Source organism: Bubalus kerabau, chromosome 16, assembly GCF_029407905.1.
Source record: "Bubalus kerabau isolate K-KA32 ecotype Philippines breed swamp buffalo chromosome 16, PCC_UOA_SB_1v2, whole genome shotgun sequence".
Taxonomy (NCBI): Eukaryota; Metazoa; Chordata; class Mammalia; order Artiodactyla; family Bovidae; genus Bubalus; species Bubalus kerabau.
Window position 1 is genome coordinate 24,193,370 of NC_073639.1, and position 14,428 is coordinate 24,207,797.

Here is a 14,428-nt window from a genome sequence, read left to right on the forward strand (position 1 = left end):
TGTGTCCATTTTAAATTGTTTCTTTTTTTATTTCCAAGTGGAGATTATATTAAATTTCATTTTCTAGAATTGAGTTTTTTCCCCCTTCTTAATATTTTGTATTCTTTGCCGATGCTAAGTTTGAAGATACGAGATTAGTAGTTCCAAGTGGAATTCAAGAGACTTTCTAGTTGTTTCTCAAAAAGAGATCAATCAATATTATCACCAACCACGTAGGAGAATCATCAATTTCACTGTATCATACCAATATAACATTTTTGTGAAGTTGCCAATCTTAAAAACAAAAAGCATCTTCGTTTAAATATGTGAAACCTCATAAAAGTTTCCACTCTTTAATCTTGCTTTCATGTATCTTCTCTCTCTCTCTCTCTCTCAAAATCAGGATTCTGAGAATAGAGCTAAGAATAAATAGTTTCCTTGGGGAATTATATATAAATAACTGCCCTAAGCTAAAAATAGTTACACAACCCAAAGGCAGTTGGTCAATTCAGGCTTCTTAGAAATGACTAAATTAAACAATGTCTGTCATAGCCTGAATTTTTAAATTATTCTTTATATATAAAAAGATATTTTTTCTTTCCAAACCATAATCTACATAATGATGTTGGAAGGAATGAGATAATGTCTCTAAAAAGCCTTTGATTTATATGATGGAAATAATTACATAAAAGGATGCTATTATTTTGTTTTAAATTTAGCTAACATAAAATTACCTAAGGATTTCTTTTTCATCTGCTTGATTTACGCATAATAAAACTAACTTCTTTTCTACTTGCTTTATTTCTGTCAAAAATCATAAAATATCTAAAGAATAACTTTGTTAATAACATAGGCAAAAATAAAAATACTGCCTGTTCATTAATTCATTCATGCATGTATTCATACATATATACATTTAATGTATAAACACAAATAGATTAACAACTATAAAGTATTAAATAAACATTTTTGAATTATATTTAAACTGTCACTATTGGTATACTCATCACTCATTTCTACAGAGTCAATCATGGGCCATTTTGACTGAGCAATCCTAGTGACAGGAGAGAAGAAGCAGTATAGGTTGTCCCATTTCCCCTCTGCCTTCCCTTCTTTGGTTGACTTCGCAGGCCTTCTACACTCCACCATCCTAGTCTGGTCATATCCCAGAAACGAGAAGAATCCTGTAGAGGGGATCGGCCAGGAGAACCAGGACACACAGGACAAAGAAGGTATTCTCCCTGAGAGAGCTGAGGAGGCAAAGTGAAGTGAAGTCGCTCAACTGTGTCCATCTCTTTGCGACCCCATGGACTGCAAGCCTGACACAGTCCTCTGCCCATGGGATTTTCCAGGCCAGAATACTGGAGTAGGTTGCCATTCCCTTCTTCAGGGGATCTTCTTAACCCAGGGATCGAACCCAGGTCTCCCACATTGCAGATGGATTCTTTACTGTCTGAGCCACCAGGGAAGCCCATAACACTGAATAGGAAAGGTAAAAATAATTAAAATGAAGAGCTAAGAATACTGACTAAATATCTCATTCAGCTATTCCCCCAGACACCTCCCTCTGGTGCCAGATACCAGAATAGCCACAATTTCTAGTCCTGGCCAAAACCAATGCAGGATCACTTATGAGGCCACAGTCTACTCCATTAATTCTATTGACTAAAAACTGAGTATTTACCTTGTTCCAAATACTATTCTAAGCACTTTGAATACAGCACTGAACACAACAGAGAAGGTCCCTACACCTGACACCATTCTAATGCTGAAGCTAGGCAAAAACAAGTAAATAAACGAGAGAATTTCAGTGAGTGGGAAATATCATTAAAACAATAGTACATGTTTATATGTTCAGGAAAGGCAACATTTGGACTGGAACCTAAGTGACAAGAGGGATTCAACCCAATAAAAATATTACAGATGAGAATTCTAAGGAATAAGTAGAGCAAGTAGAAGTAAGTAGACCAAGCTTGATGGATTAAACGAACAGATTTAATGCTGGTGGGACTGGATAGATGTAGAAGTGAAAAGTGACACAGTCGGGGGTGCTAAATAGGAAGGGGGTGATTTTGCCTGTCAATTTCAGGAAGTCTAGAATCTATTCAACAATGAAGTTGATTGAACCTCAGCAGATGGAATTAAACAGAGGGATGATCCAATTTGATCTGGTGCTGCACAGTGAGGAAATTATAAGAGGAGAAATTTGTAGCTATCCCAATTTATCTAGCTCTTATGACATGCCATGTACTATCTTAATGACTTTACATATATTTTTTTCAATAAGTACTTGAAGTAACACAAGGAGATGGGTATTAGTAATTCCATTTATATTCTAGGAAATTGAAGCTCAAAGACAGTATAAAATGAAGCCCACCTAGCTAGTAAGTAGTGAAGCCAACATTTCAATGCTACTTAATTAGCAGCTATTCCACAGATTCAAATTTTAAAACTATGAGGTTAAGCAAGTATGGGAGCTATATATGAAAGAAATATTAAAGGATGCATCTAAGGTGTGGTTTCAAAAAATATTAAGGTGACTTTGGCTAGTAGTATCCATAATACTTCAGTTCTGGCCTCAGTCAAAACTATTTCACTCATAATGCCCTTAAGAGGAATATTTGTAAGAGAGAGACAGAATAAGTTGTTGTTCACTGAAGTGTTTTCTGAAATCCTAATGAAAGACTTGAAAAAGCACGATTGGGCAGTACAGTTTGTAACCAAGTATCAAAGTTAATCACACTCTTCTGCCTGGAGACAGAGAGTAAGCCAAAGCCATTTCCTGGTTCCACTTCTTAGAGTTGCCTACGCTATGACTGTTAGAGTAAACACATTGTAGGAGCCTTGCTAGAATTCACAGGAGGAAAAGAGAGACTAGAGATTATGCCCATGTGCACTCTTTCATTTTCTTTGAAAACTGTACTCTTATATAATGTGGTTGAGTCACGTGGTGCTCCTTCAGGGTGGAGGCAGCTGTTTATAATGCTGACTCAGCAATGGGGTTTGGGTGAAACTTGAAATTCCCTTTTATAAAGGACACTTTGTAGGTTGAGTGAAAGTTGCTCATCATGTCCAACTCTTTTGCAACCCCATACAGTCCATGGAATTCTCCAGGCCAGAATACTGGAGTGGGTAGCCTTTCCCTTCTCCAGGGGATCTTCCCAACCCAGGGATCGAACTCAGGTCTCTCGCATTGCAGGTGGATTCTTTAGCAGCTGAGCCACAATGGAAGCCCAAGAATACTGAAGCGGGTAGCCTATCCCTTCTCCAGGGGAATCTTCTCGATGCAGGAATTGAACTGGGGTCTCCTGCATTGCAAACGGATTCTTTACCAACTGAACTATCAGGGAAGTCCTTGTAGATGCTGCACATTAACATTGATTACTCCAAGATCCTTGCATTAAAGACACTTCTTTAACTTTTTAAACCTATCTTTATCATTCCCCACTCCAAGTTTGTTTGTTTTTTTTTTTAAATGGGAATTTCTTTTTTCTACATTGCACCTATTAAAATTCTATAAGAAGGCAGTACTGTGTACCCCCATTGAGAAATCAATGAGGTTGATTTGGATCACTGAGAATAAAACCTACAGTTTTGATTCTTGAGATTAAAGGTAATTCAGGTTTAATAATGCCTTCTCCAGTCAGTGCCAACTTTGGACAAAAAGATAGATCCTGAGGTTTTGCCTTCCCAGAATAAAGTTATTTGTTGATGTTGATTGAGAAATTGGATGAACTCTAATTCAACTGCCAGAATTTACTGTCTTGAGTAAGTGTTAGAAAGAAACAGGAGTGTGGTCACTGTCACACTTCTGTCATAAGAGCCCGAAGTGGTTTTTCCTCTGGGATGTGAAGTAACTCCTCAGAGAACTGGGGGCAAGCAATCACAAGCCCAGGGAAGACGAAAAGCAGTGAGCTTGCCCCAAACTTGGATGGAGAAATGGACACCGGTGAAAACAAAATGTGTGACATTCTAAACAATATGGAAACACTGAATTACAATAAACTCCCTATACCATGAGGATTCCTAACATCAGACGATTATCTGATGTGGGTTTTACATTCCAGCTTTGTAAACAGAAGTGTATTGTTGAATTTCCCTCATAGAATTAGACCACATGGCACCTTCTGATGTTTATATCTAGAAACCTCCTAACATTGACACAGTACTTTCGTTTCATGTCCTCTTACGTCACTTAAATATTGATATTCAAATTTACATTTAAAATATCGAATAAAATAAGAAATGTTTCCCTGTCTGAGAATAAATAAAAAGAACAAAGAAGAGTTTAGAGAAGACTCTGGATTCACACTAAATGCTCAAATTTTAAAATTGTATTTATTTTCCTTTTGGGGGATTTTTTTCCCCAAAATAAAGACAGTATGCTTATAACCATCTTACTAAAGATAAACACAAAAAATAAAATTTTTCTGAAAAACATTTCTCTGTTTATACTCTCACCATCCTCATTTCTCTTTGATAACAAAGTATTATGTCAAATATATTCCTATACACCAAAGTGTAGGTTGAGATCTGGTTTGATTATAATTTATCAACAGTTTCTGTCAAAGTACAGGGTAAATGACTTTCAACAAAATAATCTGCAGTATTCCTTGCACTGGAGTTTAATGTTATTTTTTGACCATTTTGCAAAACACTGTGGCAATTCTTGACTTATAACATGTATTATTCTTGGAATAATATATAAATGTATATAAGTGTACTACTCAATGCAGTCCATTTTATTTAGGTCTTCTAGATCCAACATGGGAGAAGGCAATGGCACCCCACTCCAGTACTCTTGCCTGGAAAATCCCAGGGACAGGGGAGCCTGGTGGGCTGCCGTCTATGGGGTCGCTCAGAGTCGGACACGACTGAAGCGACTTAGCAGCAGATCCAACATGACCTTCTTGAAATGAGGGAATATCTTTGTTCTCAAAAGTACCATATTTAAACAAAACCTGCCACAAATATGCCTTCCATAGCATAACTACTATGGTGATTTTGATTTTGATATATTTATTTTCTGTAGCATCCTCTCTATATCTATACATGTATATGCACATATGGCTCAGTTGGCAAAGAATCCGTCTGCAATGCAGGAGACCCAGGTTTGATTTCTGGGTTGGGAAGATGGGGAAGATCCCCTGGAGAAGGAAATGGCAACCCTCTCCAGTATTCTTGCCTGGAAAATTCCATGGGCAGAGAAACCTGGCCAGGGCACAAGAGTCGGCCACGACTTAGTAACTAAACCACCACCACCACTACAGATCAACAGATGTATGCATACTTATGTATGTATATAAATATACATATATTTTTCTCAGAAATTAAGTGAATTTAACTTTTGTGATGATTTTTTTTCAAGAGATAGTTACAGTGTAACTATTAAGCAGCCACTACATGTAAGTATTGTTTGACATACTGAATGCCAACAAAGAAGCATGTGGATGCGTTAAGTGAATTGATCTTTAATGAAACACTTACAAACCTTAAGTGCTATATGTGAGGGGAAAAAAACACTCTAAAATTAAGAATTTTCATTGTAGTTAAATACAAAAAATTTAAAATGATGGCAGAGGAGTAACAGTAGCAATAGATTTATAAAAGAAGACAGGAGTCATTTTTATTTATATTCCTATCTAAATATTTGAGAGCTTTCCACATTAAAATGAGGTTTCAGGGTGGGCCAAAAACAAAACAAAACAAAATAGCCAAAAGCTGCAGAACGTGATCAAAATAGCATATCTTTCTATATTAGGAAATGGTCTTGAACATTTGCTTATACTAAGAAGTCGATTATAGTTTGGAGTTTACATTAGTTGTACAACCAGAAAGTGGTGGAATTTTCAAGCTGCAAAGCTATGAAAAAGCTGAGTGCAATGATGAGCTATAAAGGGCATTGTATGAGAAAAGAAACAGACCCTAAACCCTGGCAGCTTTGCTCCTTTGGGATAAGCCTTGAGCTAACACAATGAAACCGTGAGTTTAATGCCTGTGGAGGTCTGTTAATTTTTCTACACTCCATGGACATAAATTGTCTCCCTTTTCTCCAGCCAGTCATTTTATAAACCTCTGCTATTGGTCACAATGGGAACCAGACAAGGAAAATTCTATAAACCTAGAATAATACTGATAGATCAGTAACAATATTATTTTGCACAAAGGACATAGCCATATTATTTTTCTATTATATGTTTCCTTCTGTTTACAAAGAATATCAGGATAGACTCTGGAAAAATATTGCTGATAATTGAAATTCTACATACACATTTTTTTTTCACTTTTACAAATATTGTATTTGTTCTCCCATTTTATTTTGCACAAATAGCTTTGGTTTTTGTTGTAGCTTTTCATAGTAAGAATATAAGAAATGTTATAAAGGAATTCTTGGCTTAATATTATTCATATATTAAAAGTAAACATGCGTTGGGTGTGTTTCTTCACTGTACTGTATGCTCTAGGATTAAATCAAACAGTACTGTCTTCCTCACACCTTTGAAAACAACACTTAAAAAAGCTTTAATTCATTCAACTGATAGTTATCCCTCCAATTTCAGAGTTTTAACTGGTTTCTGATTATTTGCAATAAGCATAGGCAGGCATAGATTTTTGTCTTCAAAGACCTTAGAGGCTAATTGATAAGATATTTAAATAAAATAAAACCTATAAATAGAGTCATAGTGTAGAATAGTTTAAAATACAGCAAAGGAAGGACTTGGATGGTTATGTGATAAAGATAGAATATTTTGATATGCAGTCTTCCTCTTTACATAAGTTTCATTAAATCTGGATAAGCACAAACCCAGTTACAGCATAACAGTATTACGAACACGCAGGAAGATGATATATTCCATGTGCCTCTTGATTGTTTCAAATTAAAGCTTTTGAAAAATTAAAGATGATCAAATATTAATATCGTGTTGGCATCTATTCTGAAGTTTCTAAGGGAACAGAACAAAGCACATGCTTACTGAGGAATCTAAACTTCACATTACACAGCAGAGAACTGCATGAACTTCCTGTTCACATCCAAACACCGCTACAGTGTCACTTGGAATCTGTAAGGCTTTACTGTCTGAGTCTTTCCTACCTGAGGGACCACTTATCTACCTTCCACAAAGCAAACTTTGGAACAGTTCTGCTGGCAGTTGCCTTCTGCGGTATGAGGGGCTGATAAGGCAGCACCATTCCTAGCAAATCGCTTGAACACCGGCGCTCCTGTTATTACTGCCATTACGACCCAACCCATATTCACAAACGTAAGAAGACATAGCTAAACAAAGAAGTCCTTCCTTTGCTGCATTTTCAACTATTCTACATTATGGCTCTGGAGCCATACACCTGTAAACAAAGAAAGAAATTTTCATTCAGTTTTATCTTTAATAGAGGTCATCTCTCTTGTCTCTGGGCACTGAGATATAGTAAGTATATGCAATATTATTTATTAAAATATATTGTCTAAATAATTTGAGAAGCTTTAAATTAAATAGTTATTCTTCCCCCCAAAAAATCCCTCAAAACAAAGTACTACAGAAATATGCCAATGATCAATTCATACCAGTTCTAGAAGATAAATGTGTAATGCTGTCATCTCAGAAATCATGATAACAAGATGCTTTGAGTAACATCGAAAAAAAACTGATTTAAGTAGTGTAAGTAACTCTAATGAGGAGATAACTCTACATTTTTAAATACCTAAAAATACTGACACTAACCAAATTCTGTTCTAATGAATCCGAAAAACTCAACAGAGAATTCTCGTTACAAATTAAAAATTATATTATTTGATAAAGTTGCCTCAAGTATGTCATGTCAGTTGCACAAACATGAAGGAAATCAACACTTTTTAAAAAATTAATATAGAAATTGATATGTGTGCTTAGTCGCTCAGTGGTGTGCAACTCTTTGCGACCCCATGAACTACAGCCTGCCAGGCTCCTCTGTCCACTGGGATTCTCAGGCAAGAATACTGGAGTGGGTTGCCATGCCCTCCTCCAGGGAATCTTTTCAATCCAGGGATCAAACCCAGGTCTCCCGCATTGCAGATGGATTCTTTGCTGTCTGAGCCACCAGGAAAGCCCAGAAATTGGCATAGATGTGTTTTTTCCCCCAATTTTGCGATTTCTGTCTATTAAGTCACTGTGTCTTTCTGTGTTTGCTATCACAAATAAAATGATGGGTAACCACACAACACTTTTAAAATCTAATCAAGTTACTTTAAGGAAAAAAAAAAAAACACTATAGAAGTTGTCCATAACAAACTGCAACAAATATCATTTATATGTCCTTTCAAATACTGAGAAACTGGATAGTATGGTACACATGTATATTGCAATGTTCCAACCAACTCTTTAATTATTTTTCTCTCTACAATTTTAGTGATTCTCGGGATGCTAGCTCATGACTATCCTCATCGTCCACTTTCTAGAACTCACATTATTGCTATGCATACTGGGTTGTTCTTTTCTTTCACTTAAGTAAATACCAGTTTCAAAGTGGAGTAACTAAAGTTTCAGGACTACAAAAAAAAAATGTCAGTTTTTGTTTTGTAGGAAGATTTACCTCTATACTTAATTACTTCTACCATCTACGCTATCTCTCTTGAATGCAATCAATTTATTTCATGTCCATGGTTATTGCTTTCAGTACAGTAAAGCATGACAGTAGAATGCAATGCTAGGAACAAAATGTAAAGGAGGTAAGACAAATAAAGAATATAAATGACAGGTGGGCATGGTTAGAAGTTGTGTAATGATATTTGTATTTGAGTACTGCTGGCTCAATACATGACTTGGCTGTACCCATAAAAATTACTAACTCTCATTTTCAACTTGTCTGTTTAGAATGCAGTTTAAGAAACAGACAAATAGAAATTTTTGCCAAAGGGAAAATAATTCTCTTACTGAGAGGCTGCATATATGGCATCATAATTGCTGCTTCAAAGTTGGAGGGGAGATCTGGTATTCTTTGTTCTGCTCTGCGCTAACAGGTTCAGTTCAGTCGTTCAGTCGCATCCGACTCTTTGCGACCCCGTGAATCGCAGCACGCCAGGCCTCCCTGTCCATCACCAACTCCTGGAGTTCACCCAGACTCACGTCCATAGAGTCAGTGATGCCATCCAGCCATCTCATCCTCTGTCGTCCCCTTCTCCTCCTGCCCCCAATCTCTCCCAGCATCAGGGCCTTTTCCAATGAGTCAACTCTTCGCATGAGGTGGCCAAAGTACTGGAGCTTCAGCTTTAGCATAATTCCCTCCAAAGAACACCTACAGCTGATCTCCTTCAGAATGGACTGGTTGGATCTCCTTGCAGTCCAAGGGACTCTCAGGTTCAAAAGGCTGGCAGGAATCACTACATAAAACATGGCTCATCACAATTAGATTATAAAAATTAAGGGGCGCCATCCCAGGACTAAATGAACTGAAAAGATATTCTAACACTTTAGGAAGATAGAGCTGTTTGCCAACATATTACTTTTTTTTTTTCTTAACACCCAAAACATTTTATATTGGGGTATAGCTAGCTGATTAACAATGTTTTGGTAGTTTCAGGTGAAGAGAGCCAACAGTGGGGGAATTCTGTTCAGTGGTCATTACAACTATTGAGATTCTTAAAAATGATGAATTAAAATAATGATAATAATAACATTGACATGCACTGTGAATGTTGCTCTATCTTCATTTTACTGATGTGGAAGCTGAGGTACTGTGGAGTTAAGTTACTTACCCAGACATACAAAGCTAGCAGGAGACAGACCCAAGATTTACACACAGGGAATCTTGAGTCTGGGTCCTTTTATATTATACTATTTTGAAGGCTGGAAAATCCCATGGAGAGAGAAGCCTGGAGGGCTACAGTCCATGAGGTCTCAAAAAAATGGACACGACTGAGCACAGAACACAGGCAAAATTGGAGAGAGTAATAAATGGTAGATTCAAGAGAGATTTGTAGACAGGACTGAGAGAAACTGGTCACTAAAAGGATGCAGTAAGTGAGGGAAAACCAGAAGCTAGATATATAGATGTGGGAATCATCAGCATATACTGTGTAACTAATGGTATGGGAAAGGAAGTGAGAACATGTGTAGATTAGAAAAAGACTACATCTAAAAGTGGGTATACTAGGAAGCCCCTAGATTTAAAGTATGTGGAAAGAAAAGGAGCCTATAATGGTGATTAATGCAGAAATTAGTATTGTCATAGATACAAAGGTGGGAATAGATTTTAAATAGGGTACTATCAAGAGAACCATGGAGAAGGAAATGGCACCCCACTCCAGTACTCTTGCCTGGAAAATCCCATGCACGGAGGAGCCTGGTGGGCTGCAGTCCATGGGGATGCTAAGAGTCGGACACGACTGAGCGACTTCCCTTTCACTTTTCACTTTCATGCATTGGAGAAGGAAATGGCAACCCACTCCAGTATTCTTGTCTGGAGAATCCCAGGGATGGGGGAGCCTGATGGGCTGCAGTCCATGGGGACGCTAAGAGTCGGACACGACTGAGCGACTTCACTTTCACTTTTCACTTTCATCCACTGGAGAAGGAAATGGCAACCCACTCCAGTGTTCTTGCCTGGAGAATCCCAGGGACTGGGGAGCCTGGTAGGCTGCCCTCTATGGGGTCGCACAGAGTCAGACACAACTGAAGCGACTTAGCAGCAGCAGCAGTAGTAGCAGACCTAGCATAGAAATGCTGAGCTGAATGAAGCACACGCTGGTACTCTCAAGAGCCTTCTCCAACATCACAGTTCAAAAGGCTCTTAAGAGTACTCTGGACAGCTAGGAGACCAAACCAGTCAATCCTAAAAGAAGTCAACCATGAATATTCATTGGAAGGACTGATGCTGAAGCTGAAGCTTCAACATTTTGGCCACCTGATGCAAAGAGCCAACTCATTGGAAAAGACCCTGATGCTGGGAAAGATTGAGGGCAGGAGGAGAAAGGGGAATAAAAGGATACGATGGTTGTATGGCATCATTGATTCAATGGACATGAGTTTGAGCAAACTCTAGGAGATGGTGAAGGACAGGGAATTCTGGAATGCTGCAGTCCATGGGGTCACAAAGAGTTGGATGCAACGGAGCGACTGAACAACAATCATAGACTGGACACTGAACCTTATGATGTGTATCTTGGAGAGCAGTAGGCTAGGAAAGTACACATATACTCACATTTATGCTAAAAATAGATATCACCTAAGAAAGAAAACTAAGAGATTTATTGGGAGAAAGAGAGAAGGAAGAATCAAGAGAAAGAAGGAAAGGGTATAGTAAATGAGGTTTTGAAAAAGAAGGCAGAAATAGATCAAAAAAGTAGAAAATAACTGCTGGTAAAGGATGATACACTGAAGGAGCTGAAGGAACCATGACACCAGAATTATTTGAGACTTGTATTGCTCGAATTTATACCGTATGGGATTGGTCACACTGTGTCTCTTCTCCTGGAGATTCATCACTTTTGAAAAGTAAGTTCCTTTCCTTTCAGTCTTTGTACTCTGGCACTTTGATGTCTCCACACTAGGTCTGTACTGACAGATATTTTTGTGCAGAAAATAGCGCTAATTTTCCTTTCTATATATAAGTGTGTGAATGTATATGATGATAAGAAAAAGAAAGTGAGGGTTAGGTGCTACTTTTTTTTCTTTTTTTTACATATCCTTTAAAAATAATAATTACTTGAAGTCTGCTTCCATAGTTTATAATGGTTTGAGCAACGCTGTTTTCTAAATGCTCAAATTTGGTATGCAGCTTTATGACAGGAAGTTGGCCTCCAGAGCAAGAATGTATGTAAACAAAGAAATGTGGCTCACAGGAAGGTTTAGTTAAATCAAATCCCGGAGGCTGCTCCCACTCTGAGCTTCTTTCTGTATCTTGATTATTTGCAGATGCTTCTTGAAGCTAGAGATGAAACCCAATAGTTAACCTCCCTAAAACTCCAAAAGCTGTTCACAGTAAGCTCAGAGTGTCAACCAGCTAAACCAAACAATGGGAAGGAAGTAAGAAACTTAATGCCATCCTGCTTCAAGATGCAGGAAGTACTTTTTTCTCCCTTGGGAATCAAGCTTCAACATTGAACTTTGGAAAGAGAGAAGCAAAAAGTCAAATAATACAACTGCCTGGAATTATCACCCCAAACATGAAGGGTTAAAAGTTATAGTTGCTTGGTCCTTTGACATGATTATAAAATCACATGCCTGCTGAGCTTCAAATACTATTGTCTTGCCAGAAGTGCATAGCTCTGCCTTTCTTGGCTGTAAAAATGCTAAGATGCCAAGGGCTACAAATTGTCTTATATAAAGCCATGGAAACTTTATAGAATAAAATAGATGGAGAAGAAGGGAAAAAAAAAAAAAAAAAAAGGAGGCATTATTGTCTGTCTTAGAAAGTCTGTCTGCATGAGTAAAAGATTTCCTGATTCTTGCCATGCTATCTAATCTAAAGATGTAACCCAATTCTTCTGGAAACTAGGGGCTGCTTTCTTTTCCCTGAGCAATTAGGGAAAATGGCAAGAAGGCAAATCTGGTATGACGTTCTTGGAAATCTGCTGTCTGTAATGCTTTATGCTAATGGTACAGTAGAGAAATGAACTGAGAAAGGCCTTGCAGAGGGAGTCATTGTCGAGGACCACCACACTCCTCCCCCAGCAGTTCCCATTTCCCAAAGAATATGGGAGATGGAGCCTAAAGGTGCCCACAGGCCCTAGGATTAATCCTCAAACAGATGCAGTTGGGCTTGGTGGTTTTGCTGAGATTGCTGCCGAGAGGTTCGCCGTTGGAAACCACCTACCTTCTGGGGTTCAACTGGAGAGCGTAGACTCTCAGGGAATTACTAGTGCCTCAGGGCACCGCTCTTAAGTGAGGTTCCATCCATCCGCATTGACGCTGTGGATAAAGTGCTGGAACAGTGGGCCTGCGCAGTGCCCTGGGAGGCAGTCAGGAGGGTGGCAGCTGTCACGTGAGTAGGGATCTGTGTTTGCATTCTCCTCTTCCACCCACCAGTACCTGAAAAGCCAACATCATGAAAAGTGAGTAAGAAGTAGTAGAAGAGCCGCATGAAACCCCCTTGTGTGGTAGCCATTAGAACTTCAGTTTATACTCACCTGGGGGTAAGGAAAAAATTTTTTAGAAAATGAAATAAAGTTTTAAATAAGGATGAGTCATATAGACCAAGAGGAGACTAAGTAACTGAAAGCAGCTGAAAAACAGTGAAATTGGGCCAAAGAATTGTTAACAAATGTGGCTTTTAGCCAGCAAGAATATGAGCCTCAATTTTACAAAGATGTGGGCAGTCACTGAACAAAATAAACTGGTTTCATGTTTACAACTTGGTCATTTAAGATTGCTCAACAAACCCATTATATATGATAGTTCAGTTTTGGAGTGAATCTATTTGACTTAAGCGATTATGGAATCTCATTTTCACAGTTCCTACTTATTGACACTGAAAATAGTGAGCTCTTTATTCACAGGTAGGTAGTGCATTTCTAGGTCTTGATATTTCCTGAATCTTTGAGGAAAAAAAATGGGATATTATTTTTTAAAGAAAACCTGTTGCCTTTCTTACTGGTAAAATGTTCAAAACCTCCCAAGGCTTTGGGTTTATTGACAGTTATGACCTCTAACTCTACCACACGTAACTTACCTTCAGTTTCCATGAACAGTTGCCTGGTACATGTACGCTCGGGTATGCACGTGCATGCACAAACACACACTCTCATCTCACACATGTACACAGGTTTAATTCTAGCTCTATTTCATACTGATATGGTCTTTATATTGCAATGAGGGGAAGACACACTTGGCATCATGTCACTTGACTATAGTACTTAAGTGGTCTGATCTGGCTTCAGGTACCTTTTCTCAATGAAGAAAAAACTTCACAAGAAGCTTGGCAGTTAGTACTTCCTCATTGAGAAATATGAAAAAATGGTGAATTATTATAATCATATGAAAAAGAGCTAATGAGATTGAACAGAATTACTGAGTTAAAGTTTTAACCCCAAAACACACCATGTTGAAACTGAGACTTAAGGAGAAATTACTTTGCTGGGTCATCCAGTTAGCTGCAAATTAGATTAGATTCCTATTTTTTCACCTTCTCCCATCTTTTAGCCACCAAATCATCTCTTTTATGGTTTTGTATTGGTTTTGGGTATTTAAGAATAGTAGGAGGCACTCTGAGAAAAGAATAGTATGATGTTAAATATATAGATACGGAGAAGGTAATTATAATTTATAGTGACTTCAGTGGGAGAGGGTTCATACTGGGGCACCCTGGGAGAAGCACCTGGAGAAATAGAATTTAAACATAAGGATCATTCCCTAAATATAATTTAGGAAATAAGCTGGAGTCACTGTGAATTCTTGAAAAACGTTTTTTCTCTGGAATCAGTAATGTGGCAGCAGGCATTCTAAGTCTGGAGGCTGGAGCTTCATTGAACAGTGAAGAC

The 14,428-nt window shown here is 38.0% G+C and overlaps 1 long non-coding RNA gene across 1 annotated transcript in view; it reads right to left on the minus strand.

The window, feature by feature from the left end:
• LOC129630429 (uncharacterized) overlaps positions 1-14,428 on the minus strand; it is a 50,050-nt gene that overhangs the window by 2,063 nt on the left and 33,559 nt on the right. Inside the window, exon 2 of the long non-coding RNA XR_008703703.1 lies at positions 12,766-12,980. This is a non-coding gene — a long non-coding RNA (uncharacterized LOC129630429). The remainder of the gene's footprint in view (positions 1-12,765; positions 12,981-14,428) is intronic.